Consider the following 13,088-nt stretch of genomic DNA (forward strand, 5'->3'; position numbering starts at 1 on the left):
CAATGCTTTTTAGGGTACTCATGCTTTGTACAATTCATATGCTGAACTTTGGCAAGGCTGCTGATGTCACTCACCTAGAAATACACCTCTAGGAAAGTCATAGCCTAGTAATTTCTGTAGCGCGTCCTGTAACTGCATACTGCTGTAGTGTGATAAAATATTAGGTAGGTGTTTTAACCCTAGACCTGGCAACTGTGTGTGTGTCTGACTGAGTAAAAAGCAATGCTTTTATGTGAGTCTGTGTGTCTGAGTGAATAAAGAGCAATGATTTTTAGGCTACTCACACTCTCTTCAATTTATATACTCAACCCTGGCAAGGCTGCTGATGTCACTCATCCAGAAATACACCTCTGGGAAAATCATGGGCCAGTAATCTCTGTCGTGCATCCTGTAACTGCATGCCACTGTAGTGTGATAACCTAGCTAGGTAGGTGTTCTAACTCAGACCTGGCAACTGTGTGTGTTTGTGTGTGTCTGACTGATTAGAGGGCAATGCTTTTTAGGCTACTCACACTCCATACAATTCATATACTCAACCTTGGTAAGGCTGCTGATGTCACTCACCTAGACATACACCTCTGGGAAGAGTGTAGTACAGTAATCCCCGTAGCACATCCTGTAACCGAGTACTGCTGTAGTGTGATTTAGAACTGTGGTAGGGTTCCAACTCCACTCACGGAAGTTCTGAATGTTTTGTGTGTGTTTCAATGTGTGTGTATGGAGCATTGCATTATAGGCTACTCACTCGCAGTATATTTCAAATGTGCTGCTGTGGCAATCCTGCTGATGTCATTCATTGTGAAATACAACTTTGGGGAGACAGTTCATCAGTAATCCTTGTGATGCGACCTAAAACTGCTCAATGCTGTAGTGTGATATAGGTCTTGGGCAGTGGTTGGATACCCGTACATGTCAGTTGTGGATGGTTTGTGTGTGTCTCACTGTCTGTGTAGGGAGCAATGCATTTTAGGCTAGTCATTTGCAGTACAGTTGAAATGCCCTACTTTGGTAATCCTGCTGATGTCATTCATTGTGAAATACACCTTTGGGGAAGGCTTTCTGCAGTAATCCCTATGGTGTGTCCTATAACAGCTGCATGCTGTAGTGTGGTATAGACCTCGGTCAGGGGTTCTATACCCACACATGTCAGTTGCGGATGTTTTGTGTGTGTCTGACTGTCTGTGTAGGGAGCAATGCATTTTAGGCTAGTTACTCCTAGTACAGTTGAAATGCCCTACTTTGGTAACCCTGCTGATGTCATACATTGTGAAATACATCTTTGGGGAAAGCATACTTCTGTAATGTCTGTGGCGTGTACTACAACTACCTAGTGATGTAGTGTAATAAACTAGTTAGACAGGGGTTCTGCTCCCAGACATGACAAGTGTGTGTGTGTGTGTGTGTGTGTGTGTGTGTGTGTGTGTGTGTGTGTGTGTGTGTGTGTGTGTCTGTGTGTGTGTGTGTGTGTGTGTGTATAAGTCATATGGTGTGTGGCCAGTGTAGAGGGGGTTTTGCTCAGTTTTTTTATCGTGGCCCTACTATATATCACCATGTCAACCATACAGGGATAACAGATGTAAATTATCTGAGAGGCTGGGCTGCAAAGCCATACCCAGACATGTGACATCAAGGCCAGCCAATCACAGTTAGCATCCCCACTATTACCCAGAGCACACACACATGCCTAGGCAACAGTCAATTTGTGAGTAGTATACTGCATATTGGCCACTGATAGTAACTCTGCAGTGATAGCAATTGTCACCCTGCCCATCTGTCCAATATGCACGTACATACAGACAGTGCACCTCCACCATGTTCCCAAATGGACACCTGCATCACCCGTGGTGCCTTCACATGTGACTCCCAATGGACATACCATGCCTGATAACATGTCCTGTATGGACAGATGACACTGACATCATAGAATGCTGTTAGCATGCTCTCAATGTAGGTGCAGGGTAAACCTGCTGCCCATTACCAGTTCCTGCCACAGGTGGGCAAGACTGGCACATCTGATGATAATCTCTGTTCACAACATGGGCCAGACACCCTAGGTAAAGTTCCACATGTCACTGTACATGCATGTGGGAGGTGTGCACATCCCAGACACCATCCATGTCATGGAGTAAGGAACATATACATGGCAAGTGATGCACAGCATTGGCCACACACAATAGTCATGCAGGTGACTGGATTGGGTATGCAATACCCATCTGTGAGGGCAAATGCAGAAACTACAGCCCTGAGACACAATGCAGACCATTTTCATGTGGCCTGATGCCAAGGTATACCCATCTCCTACCCCTATACAACCTGCTGGCACAGTTGATCGCCACACACCCATGCAGACATGCACCCATGCATGTCAGAACTGGCACCCTGTGTGTTCATGTGTGTGTTGTATGGTGCATCTGACCACATCCACACTCACTACAACCCCCCAGGGCATACTGAAGCATGCTGTTTGATGTCTGACACCTCATCATACTCTATGCCCATACGACCTCCATATGACCTGTGTGGTGCATGTGATACCTGCACATTGATGTGCTGTGGCAATCCCACTAGTGATGAGTTGCACTCCTGGCCCTGCCAAGTGTGTCAATGTGTGTGCGTCCCTGTGTGAGTATGCCTGTGTTGATGCTGGCAGCTGTTCATGCAGACAGGCACGTGTACGTCACCTACCATATATCTACTATATCCCTGTTGCAGATGTCACTCACCATCACATATATGCTCTGAGTGCTCCACAGCAGGTAATCCATGTGGTGCATCCAATAACTGCATCAACCTGTGATAGCACTACATTGTTGTTGGGGATTTGATACCCTGTGCTGGTAGGTGTGTGACACAAACATGCTTCTGTTTTACTCTACCAACCCTTCCTGACATGTATTTGCCTCTGTCTGCCTCCCCCACTCCCTCTCTGGTGGATTTGGAGAAGCACACCTGCTATGCTTAGGCAGCAGCATATGTATTTTAAGTGATGCTCATGATCAGCTGATGGCCTCTGCACAAATTGCAGCCCTCCCCTAGCTGATTGCATGTGGAACAGCTGTGGTAACAGTCCCATAGCCAATTGCATGGAAACACACTCCAATACCTAGGAACAACATGGTGGTGTTGGCCCTTTTCAGTCACTGTGAGCAGGAACTTGATCTGTTGTTTGGCAAAGAGCATCTCAGATGGATTGGGGATTTACCTCTAACAACATACTCTGTGGAAACAATCAGGAGGGGGATGTGCCTGAACTGACTACAGACTGTATGTGCTGCTATACTGCATGTGGAGTAATGTTGGTTTAACAGTGTTTGTTTGGATATGCCTGTTGTACATGTTGCAGTACCTGCCCTGTCAGTTCCATGTATATGAGGGATTCCCGTCTGTAGGGTCATTCACAGACTGGGCAGTGTTGTGCCTTTGGTTTCATGTGTTAGCTATGGTGCAACTATCTGTGGAATGCAGAAGGTAGTGTGAGGATTGCAGTCAGTAGATGGTGACAGCTGGGAGAGTTACTGATGTCATATCCCTCATAGGACATATGGTGCAACAAACCCTGTTACAACAGTATATGTATGAGGGTATTACAGCAACATGTAAATATTGGCCCTATGTTTGTGCCTCCAGCCACAACTCTGTCAACCTTTGTACATATGTCATGCAGTAGGGGGTGCATATGTTCTGTACACCATAGTCATTGACAGCATATCTGATAACAAGCCAGTGAGATATCTGACTGCTACACATGTTATGTATAGTAGAGGTTATATCTGAGGGCATAGCCTGGGCATTTTTTGGTTGTGTGTACAGTACTGATGTATGTGTAAGTCTGGTAATTGTCGACAGTGTGTGTATAGTGAATATGTACCTTGGCCTGTGCAGATACTGTGGTAGATGTCATTGTTCCTGGTCATGTTCTATCTGATGTTACATGCTGCGCCACTGTATGTCACCCTATCAGCTTACAAGCTTGTAGGGGTGAACACACACATGTCCCATACCACAGACAGGCATCGGACCACACTGTCTAGTGGCCTAGTATATGTAGGAGTGTTATGTAAATGGCTCATATGAGGATGGTGTAGGTCAGATAGTCCATATACTGTAATAGTATGCTAGCTTACTATATATGGCTGTGGCTGTGTTCACATTGGTTGTGGTTATGCACTTTCACACAGGTGTCTGTTACTCTGTGATGTGACATGCCTGTAGAGCCTGCTATCTATGCAGGTACATGTGTATTCCCACATGGGAGATGTAGCCCAGTGTTGAGTCAGTCTGTCTGTAGCTTGCATTGTGCTTTGGTACATGCCTAGCAGATTACTGTACTTATCCAGGGAGATGTCATGTCCAGATACTTGCCAGATGTACTTCTGCCGGGCCACCATGACAGTCATGTATGTCAGACAAAGCAGTGGGATGCTGTTCAAATTTATGTCACTAACTAGTGGGTAGTTTGTGGCCATGGCACCTCTGTACCCATGGTTATTATGTGTCAGGACAGACAGGGGTGTATGAATGCATAACCTATGGGGCAAATGTATACCAGTATTTACATATTATACCCATCTACATGGCTGTTAAAATCCACATTGACAGGCCTGGTCCACATGTCTTGCATGAAGGGGTTCTGTGTATACCCCTGGACTGACCAGCATGTGTCAGACTGTCCACATATATTGGGCATATCACAGCTGTAGTCCACAGGGGCATTACTGTGCTAGCAGTGGTACTGTACTATGATGACCTTAGGATGTCTATCAGTAGCCAATGGTGCACATGGTCACAGCAGATGTGGCCTCCCACACACACCATGTCTGTGAAGACGATCCCTATTACAGTAGCAATAGTCTACAAATATATCTGCAATACATACATGACATCCCCTTGCACTGAGAGGTTTGGACTATTGGGGCTGAGGTAGGGCTCCACTCCATGTGCAGGACATATGTCAGACATATATGTATATATCAGTATGCATATATCCATATAGATATGTACACATATACATATCTTGCTTACTGTATGACAACAGTTTTACACATATGTGCCTGTGTTCCAGACTCTGTCCTCCACCTACATACCTGGCTTTGCACAGGTGACATGCTGTCAGGGTTTGTTATGTAGTGGGCTGTGTTTATGTCATGTTGTTATTCCTGCCATCCCTGCACTGCTGTTGCGTCCCCCACACATACAGGGAGGTTGGGGCCATATATGTGTGGGCTTCACCTACACAATACATGTGTGCCCTAATGCACTGCAGAGGGCAGTGTATGTAACCATGGTATATGGCCCAGTAGTAGTGAGTGTAGGGGAGGGTGCACCATGACTAACCTAGGTTGTTACAACATGTGTGGGTATCTGGGGTAAGCTGCCTTAAGGTATCTGGATGTACATTACCATACAGTCCACTGTGAGTACTACTGCCTCCTGCCATATGGAATGTTCTGTTTTTCAGTGTGATTGTGATGGTGTCAGTTATGCCTTGTCATGTAACAGATACATCCCATTGTGTCAACTGGGTCTGTACCCCCTAGGGATTGTGTACAGAGTGTAGACACAAGCTGCTGACCTATACATCTGCATTACATACTGTTGATTGTCTGGTATGCTGTGGTCCAGTCTGTCATTTCTATTGTACTACTAGAAGGCCTCGGCCTGGACAGCAACATATGTCAACCTTTCCAGACTACTGTCTCAGTATAACTGTTTCACGGTTGCATTACACTGTTCATATGGATGTCAGTGTCTAAACGGCTATATGACATGGCATATACAACTGTCAAAGTACACAAATATAGCTTTCACATTCATTTATGAGCACCTGTGTGTGGTGTTATACCTTTGATATCTCTGCGGGTATGTATTGCAGGCTATAAATGTCATTCGTATGGGTGGCTCATACAGTCTCCAGTTGGTAAGGTGGTGACTGTAGGAATACTGGCTGCTCAATATTGTGTGCACATACTACATATGTATCTTACTGTACATATCACTGTGTGTATGTGTACTTATATATATATATATATATATATCTATATATATCTATATATATATATATATATATATATATATATATATATATATATATATACACCTGTATCTGCATATATCTGTCTATGTATATGTATCCTAGGGATGGCCATGCCATGTGTAGTCCTGGTTATGGGATCTGCAACACTTGCTACTGTATTACAGGGGGGACATGTTTGGCTGTGGGGGAGTATACATATTCGTACCAGATGTATATTGTGTGTGACCTCTCAGCACCATTAACGTTGCATGAGGACATATATGTTTTTGTTATATCCCCATTGTTATCAGCAGATGTCTGTCTGTATACACCTATATATATGTATATGTATATATCTGCTGACATATAAATGACTTGCTGTATATATTTACACATGTAGATGTAGACATATATATCCATGGATGGCATTTGCATGTATATATGTTCATATATATTTATATATCTATATCTATATATATATATATATATATATATATATATATATATATATATATATATATATATATATATGTTGTACCTGTTTAGACATTAATATATTTACTCACACACATACATTTATATGTTACAATACATTCTCTTTACTGTTGAATGACTGGGCTGGATGATATGTTTGTGAAAACATCAGGGTTGTGTATATCTGCCATGGTTTAGTGGTAAATCACTTTGTGTATGGTGTGCAGGGTCCTGGGTATAAGCCTTACAGAGGCAGTTTATTTTGTTACTGGCCAGAACACTCCCGCTTACCCCCACACTAAACTCTTCAAAAGGAAAGAAAAAAGGGTTGATAGGAAAGTGGTGAAAAAGGGGCACAAAGAGGGTAAGACAGTAGGGGAAATAGCTAGGCATGTGCAGGAAGGGTGTAGGAAAGATCCATAGCTGCCCATTTCTGCTACAGCAACAGCTGTGCATATACATTGAATTTGGAGGTAGATTTGGACCCTCAAATGCCTGGGAGAGGGGTGAGGACAACATAAATTCATTGTGATGCCATTTAGACCAGATTACATGTGTCCAGTGGATACGTGTGCGAAATGGACAGCCATGTATGGGGCAAGATTGTTTCGTGGGAACAGATTGCCCTTCCATTATCTTTTCAAGTGGGGGTGGGAGTGGGATGTTGAGGTGGGGTTGTAGGTATATGTGGGGAGGGAGGTCGGGTAGGTTAACAGACATGATACACAAGACGCATACAATGGTGGTATATGACACATGTGGGGGGTAAACACCTTGATGGGAGGAGTGTTGGGATATTGGAAGCCCACAAGCCCCCAAGTGGTAACAGTGGGACTGAGGTCCCCACCTGTGGGCAGTCACCATGGTGTCACCACAGTGCCATACTCTTGTGAAATATGACTGCAGTCCATCCTCCTGCTGACGTGTGTACACCTAAAACACAAATGGATAACATTATGGAGATAACAAACAGTGTTACTTACAGCTGAAATGCATCATAGCTGCATGGCTACACTACCTGACATGTATGCATTACACATTACCCCAGACAACATCTTACATTACAGGATGTAAATAGTGTGGGAAGAAATAGCCAGGGAATTGTTATGGCTAGGCATGTATAGGCCCTAGGGCCACTAGCCTAGTACCAACCTATGAACCTATGAACACTGCAGTACATTGCAGCACTCTATAACAGTCACCGGATGCATCAGATCCATATTAGCCTGTCCCTGCATCGATGTTATGGATGACAGGGATGTGGCACAGGTATCATCATATGCACAGGGTGTGTTGCTGGTTTGCCAGAGGCCAAGGGTTGTCCATACATGTGTTACCATGTGTGTGGGTGAGGGGTTTGGTTCATTGATTGGGGCATGGTGTTGTGGTGTGTGTCAGTATGGGGTTGCCCTAGGTGTGGTTGCATAGTGTGTGGGTATGCATGCAAACAGTCCTGCCATGTGGCCGCCCTATACAGGTGTTGTTGGACAGCTGCAGACCATACTTGGCAGGGTGTGCAGTTCAGTGCCTCCAGCCACGGACACACTGACTGTGCCTGCCAGGGGTTCCATGGGCATGTGCAGGTACAGACCTTGAGATGTTACTCTCTCCTGATGATGACAGGTGTCTGCTGGAACCATGTCCTGCCTGGGACTGGCCAGGGCCACGTGCACGAGGCCTGCTGTGGTGTGGTGTGGACAGCGCCCCCAGTGGTGTGCTGGGGCTGGTACTGCCACTATGGGAGTGGCTTGGTGTCATGGCACATCCACATTGACGACCAGCTGCTGGTGTTTCTGTCCTATGTCCACGTGGCCATCACACCACTCCCACCACACGTTCAAGCACAAACATTCCACGGTCGAGGAGGTCCACCATCACACCCCACCATCTATCCGTGACCTTGGTATGTTCACAGAGGGCAGCAGCAATGTCATGGAAGGTGCCACTTACAGATGAGAAAGCAGCCCACTGCAGCCTCAGACCCTGTCTGGTGTTCATGTCTATACTTGCCTGTGCCTCCATTATGGCCGGAAACATGCTCCTGGTGGTACCAGTTGTGGTGCCTCTGCCAGGGGCATGATGACCAGCGGCCCTCCCACGAGCACCACTGTACATCTGCTGATGCTGTGGCCTGCCAGACATTTGGCTATGCTGACTGTGATCCTACACAGCTGGCATGGACACCACACTTTCCTGGTCACTGGCACCAACTAACTGTCCCTCTGCTATGGCCACGTGTGATGGGGTTTGTAGGGGCACTGTAACTGTGTGCGGGCTTGGGGTGGCTAGGAGGGTGATGACACATATAGGTGCAGATTCAGCCTCTGACAAGCCTCAGCAGTACCATCATCATCATCAGTGTCTGTACGGACACCTACCTCAGTCTGCATGCAGGAAGGACCCTGACCCACCTCGCCACCTGTGGGGAAACAAACACACACTTTAAGACCTGTACAGCATTGCATAACAGTACACAAGTTTACACACACACACACACACACACACACACACACACACACACACACACACACACACACACACACACAGTCACACAGTCACACAGTCTCTCTCACACACACACACACACACACACACACACACACACACACACACACACACACACACACACACACACACAAACACACACACTCACACATGCACACCCACAAACACTGACAATCCACCTTACTACCTCCCTTGCCCTGGGTTTACAGTCAGTCCCACATTCAGTTACATATGTTCCCTATCCTGCATGGCACTTGCTAACATACACTCATTAATACTACCCATTAACATATCATACCTCTCCATGCCTACATGTGTGATCACAACACATGACCTGTTACTCCACCACCTCCCTGACTTTGGTGGAGTAGGTTGTACATGGCCTCACTGCTGTCATCCAGTATTACCCTGTGTATGTCCAGTCATGGTGTACATGGCCCCTATATGGATGGGGCTGCTACATTCACTACATATGTATCACACCGGAGCCTCATACTGCAGTCATGATCAGTCCATGCAACATCTGCTGCACAATCAACCTGTCATGCGGACAACCGTAATACCTGGATACACTCACTGATGTGGTCTGGTAATTCCTCATTGCATTAGTAGTGCTGCATACATGGGTAGCTAGTTATCTATCTGTTGCTGGCAATATGATATGTATACCTGATATGTACTTTCCCTCCCAATGCATGTTCTGTGCTACACACCTTGTTATGCTATCAGCTTTCCTATGTTTACATATCGGACAGGCTGTCCTGGTGTCTCACGTGTCACTACACGTACAGCACAATCCCAAGGAGAAGTACTGCCATGTGATCAATCCCACTATCGCCTGAGCATACATGGACACCCACACAGACACACATGTACACACACATCAGACATGCATCGACCACACTGCTCCAGATTGCACTTACACACACATTCAACACCCCCCCACACACAACTACATGTAGGGTTGCACACCTTTTGTACACACAGTCCTCCCATTACCCTTCTGTCAGCATGCATTACATCTGGTGCTCAACAGCATGCAGTGCAACTACAGTGACCTCATGCTAGTGGCAGTATACATGTGTGTGATGCATGGGCTGTGTTGGTAGGTGATGGCCCTTCCCCTTGTTAACACAATGCACCCATGTATGAAGTGTTACTGTCGAGCTGTTCTGCACCTTGCCTTGTACTGTGCACCATACCACACAGGTGTAAAAACCATTGCTGCTTATGTAGTACTGTATCTGTTATGTCAGCTCCAATGCTCACAGCCCCTATGTGTTACAGCAGCTCATACCTGGGATGATATGTGAACAGATATAATTTGTGAATGCCTGATGTCTGCTTTACAGATCACAACATCAGCAGTGCATGTATGACCAGTACAAGACTATTACACTGACACCCACCAAACCTCACCATGGCTGTGGGAGGTGCTCTACACATGTCCCAGAACTCTGCATGGTTGCAAGATCTACTCATGTGCACATCCCTTGGAGTGCACACACTGCTGTCACTATTGCTGTGGGGTCAGGGTTATGTGTGTCACAGTTACATAACCTGATTGTGTGCAGTTACAGCCATGAGTGTGTTGTTTCACACATGTCCCTACTGTAGGCTGTGTGTCCTGCCATACTTCTAATCTCTGTGGACACATTGCACAATGACAGGATGTTAGTTATCTTGCATGTGTCTGTTGTACTCTTCCAATACCCCAGCATGGTCACTACTGTGATGCAGTGCATTTTGCAACAACAAAATGTGAACATGTACAGCATGCAGTATGGGTAGATATGTTAGATGTGTGCATGGAATATCCCATAGCCATTACATGCACAGTGTCTTGTCATGCATGAACATGAACCATACTCACCGGCTACATGCTGCTGCTGTGGTGGTATCCTGGAGGGACCTACATAAGAGTGTGAGAAAGTTGTTGTCAGTGGCCACAGCTGTGGCATTCATAAAGGGTGAGTGCAGCATTACATTACATCTACAGTAGAGGTCCACAATACTACAGCTTATGCATGTCTGTTTATTACTACTACACAGCAACAGACTATGTATAAGACATCTCAGATTTGCATGATATATCTGTACAGATGCAGATTCATACACGAGTGGTGTACTTTTGTGCCCTGGGGCCTTACCTGTACACTCTTCAGCCAGTGTGTCGGTGGCAGCCACCTCCACAATGCGCCCTGCCAGTTGTTGGTACTTAAGGTGGGCAGGTGTCACAAGGCTCATGAGTAGCTCCTCCACACGGGTGAGGGATGGATGGACGTCTTGCCCCACCTGTTGTGAGGTGGTCTCCCCATACAGCAGCTGCACGCCGAAGTACATGGCGAAGCAGATTGCTGCAATGATGCCGGACCTGCATATAGCTGCGGTTATGCAATCCGACATCATTGACCCTGTGGACTAGTTTATTCCACAGGACGGTCCTCTCCTGCTGATCATGGGCTGTCCATCCGAACAGCTATTCATAGTGCTGTACCAAATATGCAATGATAACTTCTGTTTTGGCAGCACTGTAAGCTGGCAAACGGATGTGGGGCATCCTCCCTGGAAGTCATAAAGATGGAAACAGGTCAGTGCAACTCATAAAGCAGGGTTACCATAGTTCATAATACACATGTTTGTCTCCCCCCACCATATCAGCTACAAAAAAAGTTCACAGAATGCAACTGGTATGTCGGCTGCTTACCTACCATTGGGCCATATGTTGTATTGTACCAAGCTTTGTGCTATGTGTTTGTAGCCATGCTCCCTGTGGGGACACAATCTCTGCTGGCCTGTTACAGACTATTTCACCTGCATGCCACTGTCAGTGCCACAATATATATATATATATATATATATATATATATATATATATATATATATATATATATATATATATATATATATATATATATATATATATATATATATATATATATATATATATATATATATATATATATATATATATATATATATATATATATATATATATATATATATATATATATGTATATATGTATATATATATTTATATATATTTTTTTATTTATTTATTTTTTTTGTGTGTCTTTTCTAGGTTAGGAGTCACCACAGCGGAACATCGGTCCACTAAAGATTGGCAGTAGATTTTTATGTGCCGAGTTGCCAGCTCTGACACACAACCTTCAACGAAGTATCCCATTCACGCATGTCTCCACACAGAAGACGCTCTAGCTGAGAATCGAACAGGACAACGTCATACTGTGAGGCGACAACGCTACCGCAGTATATATATATATATACAGATGGCACATATTAACATTCCACATCATATTTTCTATTATTCTATACCACATTCTACTTTCAATTACATATATATATATATATATATATATATATATATATATATATATATATATATATATGTTTTACATACCTGTCATATTTTTCTGACAGCTGTGACAGGTTGTTGTTTAAGGTTTTCTTTTTTTTTTTTTTTTCTTTTATTTGTGTGTCTCTCTCTCCACTAGAGAGATTGAGCTGGTTTGAATGGATTGCAGCATGACTTTTGTAAGTGATGCACATGATCAGGTGATGGGCTCTGCACCAATCAGTGTGCAACAGTTGCTAATTGCATGCAGCCTGTGTGCAGTATTTCAGATAACCACTGTCATGGCAACCCAGTACTACAAAATACTGACTCATGTGGGCGTTGTCCTTTAACTTTTCCAGTATGGAGGACATCCTGTATGTGGCCAGCAGTGTTATATACAGCAGGTTGCAATACCTCTTACAGCAGGAATCGCAGACAAAGGCCAATTACACATTCGTATGAGGTTCCAGACCTACAGACAGAGTGAACAGTGTTCTTATGTGCATTGTATATTGCTGGTCTTGCAGTGTTTGTGTGTACATAGTAGTTTAGGATGGAATGCAGTCTGTCTGCATAGCTCTCAACTGTCGGCCTATCCACATGATGGCCAGTGGATTGTCTGTTTGGTTTGGTCTGTGCACTACACAGGTCTTGCCCTACATATGTCACTGGCAGTCTGTATGTTGCATGCTATCAGTACATGGCTACATCTATTTGTGTTTCTAATGTCGTATTCCT

This window comes from Protopterus annectens, chromosome 8.part0 (genome assembly GCF_019279795.1).
Source record: "Protopterus annectens isolate FY-2018-M chromosome 8.part0, PAN1.0, whole genome shotgun sequence".
Classification (NCBI taxonomy): Eukaryota; Metazoa; Chordata; order Ceratodontiformes; family Protopteridae; genus Protopterus; species Protopterus annectens.